Raw genomic sequence first — 4,606 nt, forward strand, 5'->3', positions numbered from 1 at the left:
GTGGACTTTCTTGGGCCTTGGACAATAGACTTAATGAAAGTCATTTTTAGCCTCGTCCTTTTAAAACTTCCTAATTTGCCCAGGCTCTCCTTATAGAAAAAGCAATTTATAGATTCAATGCAATGCCAACCAAAATCCCCATGCTATTCTTCAAAGAATTAGAAAAACTATTCTAAAATTCATATGGAATCACAAAGACCAAGGATAGCCAAAGCAATCCTGAGCACAAAGAGCAATGCTGGAGGAATCCCCAAACCAGACCTCAAACTTCTTATGGAGCTGTATTCATAAAAACAGCATGGTACTGGCACAAAAACAGACATTTAGATCAATGGAACACAGTTGAAAACCCAAACATGAGTGCATGTAATTTCAGTCACCTGATATTTGACAAAGGTGCCAAGAATACACACTGAAGGAAAGACAACATCTTCAACAAAGTGGTGCTGGCAAAACTGGATCTCTACCTGTAGAAGAATGAAATCAGACCCTTTTCTATCACCCTGGACAAAACTCAAATGGATCAAAGACCTCAAAGTGAAAACTGAAACTCTGAAACTTTTAGAAGAAAACACAGGCAGCACCCTACAAAGTATAGGTGCAGGAAGGGACTTCCTAAATCAGACATCAGTTGCTTAGGAATTAAGATCAACAATTGACAAGTGGGACCTCATTAAATTAAAAGGCTTCTGTATAAGAAAAGAAACAACAAATGAAGTAAAGAGGAAACCCGCTGAGTGGGAGAAAAATCTTCACCTGCTACACATTTGACAGAGGATAAATATCCAGAATATACAAAGAACTCAAGAAACAAAGAATCAAGGATGGAGAGTTGGCTCTGTGGTTAAGAGCACAGACCGCTCTTGCAGAGAACCCAAGTTCAATTCCCAGCACCCACATGGCTGCTAACCACTGTCCTAACTCCAGTTCCAAGTGATCTAATGTCCTTTTTCTGATGTCCACAGGCACTGCACATGTACGCTTACACACATGCAGGCAATACAGTCACACACATAAAATAAAAATAATGTTTTTTAAAAAAAATCAAGAAAACAAATGACCCAATTGAAAAATAAGCTATGAATCTGATCAAAGAGCTCTCAAAAGAAGAAATAAAAATGGCTGAGAAATATCTTTAAAAGTGTTAAACATCCTTAGCAATTAGGAAAATGCAAATCGAAACTACCTTATGATTTCATCTTACCCCAGACAGAATGGCTAAGATCAAGAGGACAAATGACACCAAATGCAGGTGTGGATGCAGGGAAAGGGGAACACTGCTGGTGGGATTGCAAACTGATACAACCACCGTGCAAATCAGTGTAGAGAACTCGTAAAAAACTAAAATGAATCTATCATACGATCTGGCTATACCACCCCTTGGCATATACCCAAAGCACTCATCCTACTTCAGAGACACCTGAAGAAATGTAAACAACCTAAAAGTCCCTCAACTCACAAATGGATAATGAAAATATCGTACACTTACACAATGGAGGTCTGCTCAATGTGAAGAAAGACAAAATCATGAAATTTGTAGGTAAATGGATGGAACTAGAGCTGTTATACTAAGTGAAGTAACACAGACTCAGAAACAAATGACATATATTTTCTCTCCTGTGTGGATTTTAGCTCTAAATCCTTAGATACAAGTGTACCCCTCACCACTCATCATAAAAGTGTCTTCCAACAGATAGAGACCATTACAGAATTCTGTAACTGGTCACACACAGAGAATAAGTGTTTATGAGAAGCCCAGTCCTAAATGACACATCTACAATGGAACCTCTATACCTAAGGCTCAGGGAACACAGTGGAACAGGAGGCAGAAATGATAGCAATGCATCTCTCAACTCTCCCCAGCGAAGCTTCCTCATGCAGCAGATGGTGATTAACCCTGGAAACCACAACTGACCAAAGAGTAAAGAATAAGACACTGCAGAGTGCGTGTCCCTGGGTAGGACACCTATATCCAACCTCCGACACCCAGGGCTCAGGGACCATTGTGGAAGAGGGGACAGAAGGATGTTAAGAGTCAGGGATGATGGAAGACCACAAAGAAACAGAGTTTCCACTCTGCTGGGAAGTTGCTCGTACGAATTTACAGCAATAGCGACAGAATGCATAAGACTCATGTAAGTTCAAACCAGACAAAAACCCAGTAGAGATAGGGGGAAATGGGTAAGAATCCCCAAGCTCATTTGAGGGACTATCGGCAACCGATGACTACTGGGAGAGGGAGAGTTGGTGTTCTTTAAGGGAGTGGTGTACGTAGGTTGACCAGGCTCCAGTGGATTGACTCACACCAAGAAACATTTGGGGACAGAAACTTAATATGCCTTAAAATATATGACAGAATGCATGGAAACCAGAGTTGGGGGGGCAGATAGTGAAGGGGACTAAATATGATCAAGCTGCATTGTATAAAATTTAGAAAAAATTTAATTCAAGATCTCTTTCATTAAAATATATTTTTAATATTATGTTGATTAAACTTATATATACTTGAACTACTTTTTATTTAAAATTTTATTTTACATTTGCTTTGTTTTTGTTTGTGTACATGTACCATGGCATGTATACAGAGGACAAAGAACAACCTACAGGAGCTGGTGCTTTCCTTCCACTGTGTGGGCTCCAGGAGCCAAACTAAGTCATCAGGCTTGATCCCTGGCCAGTTTTCATGCCAGCACACTCTGTATACGAGAAAAACTGAATCATGAGCCAATTTACCGAAAGCAAAGAAATATTCAGCTTCCCTGGAACTCTTAGGAGAAAGGGGCCTAAAATCTATTGAAACTGAGGTTTCTAGTAGCAAACCCAGATTCTTACTTTACATATAAACTTCAGAATAATTCACTCTCTTTAAAATAATAGGGCCCATGAGATGGCTCAACAGGTAAAGGCACTTGCCACCAAGCTTGATGTCCTGAATTTAAATGATTCCCACCCACACCCCATTATACACACACAGGATCCAGAAGGTGGGAAAAGAGAACCAACTCCCTCAAGTTGTCCTCTAACTTCCACACATATGCCATGGAACATGCTTACACATACATACTTACATATAAAAACTAAGCAATATTTTTAAAAAATATAGCAAACCAGGTGTGGTGTCCCATGCCTTTAATCCTAGCAGAGCAAGGCAGATTTCTGTGAGATCGAGGCCAGCCTGAACTACAGTGTGAGTCCCAGGCCAGCTGGGGCTACAGTTGAGACCCTGTCTCAAAAAAAAATAAAATAAAATAAAATAGGGCCGGGCGTGGTGGCACACACCTTTAATCCCAGCACTTGGGAGGCAGAGGCAGGGGGATCTCTGTGAGTTCAAGGCCAGCCTGGTCTACATAGTGAGTTCCAGGACAGCTGGGGCTACAGGGAGACCCTGTCTCAAAAAGACCAAAAAATAAATAACCAAACCAAATCAAAAAATACCAGAATAACCTAAAACCCAAAACTTCAATAAATTATGTGATGACAAAATAAAGTCATTAAAAGAAACACATCATTTCTATGTGGAAACATATCAAGAACCTATAAAGATAAAGGCAACAGGCACAGCAGTATAGAAGAGGTCACCATGGGAGAAGAAGGGAAGATTATGCATCTGTGTCTTTTTAAACTTGGCACAGCCTCTGGAAGAAATGCCTAGGGTAACGATAGTTGTCCACGTGTAGGGGAGCTGGAGAACGGGGGTACAGAGCTGAAGAGTAGTCACTGTGTGTGCTTCTGGTGGTACATTAGAACTGCAGAAGAGGTTAATGAACTTGAAGACTCAGGGACAGAAGCCGAGCAGTGAAACAGAAAAATAAGGTTGGAAAAGCACATGAACAGCATCTGTGAGCTGTGAGACGTTAGGCAACCTAACAAAATTGTATGAAAACAATAAATCCACAGATGAAATAAATTCAACAAACCCTATCCGAGAACACCAAGTCACATCTTTATGAAGTTGTCGAAAACCACAGAGGAGAAGAAAAGCTTAAGAGCAGTCAGAGAACGAAGGTGCACTAAGTACAAAGCCACAAAGGTAAGAAAGACGCCAGACAGCAAGCCGGCAAACAATGGCGTAGCACTGAAAGAGCTGAAGAAGTCAGCCTCAAATCCATGCCAATGGAGATTATTTTTCAAAAACAAAAGCAAAGGGAGAACCTTTTCATATGCAAAAAAGCCAAAAGTATTTATCACCAGGAATTATTCATGCACCACAAGAAGTGGAAAGCTAAGTCAGTTGGGAAGGGAAAAAGTGGTAACATACTGAACTCACATTCTACTAGAAGCATTGAAAAGCACAAGCAAGGGTAAGTGTGAACAAATATATAGAGTAAGTTATTACTGTAAACGTAGTTTAAATTTCTAAGTAAAGATGTACCAGGATGAATTTTGCTCTAGAAGGATTATGCGAATTTCTGTGCAACGGCAATACAGAAATGCTTTCATGAGCAATGATTAAAAAGATGGCTGCCAGGCACGGTAGTACATGCCTTTAATCCCAGCACTTGGGAGGCAGAAGCAGGCAGATCTCTGTGAGTTTGAGGCCAGCCTGGTCTACATAGTGAGTTCCAGGCCAACTGGGGCTACAGAGAGACCCTGTCTCAAAAATACC

This window comes from Nannospalax galili, unplaced genomic scaffold, assembly GCF_000622305.1.
Source record: "Nannospalax galili isolate Female #2095 unplaced genomic scaffold, S.galili_v1.0 scaffold382, whole genome shotgun sequence".
In the NCBI taxonomy this organism is placed as follows: domain Eukaryota; kingdom Metazoa; phylum Chordata; class Mammalia; order Rodentia; family Spalacidae; genus Nannospalax; species Nannospalax galili.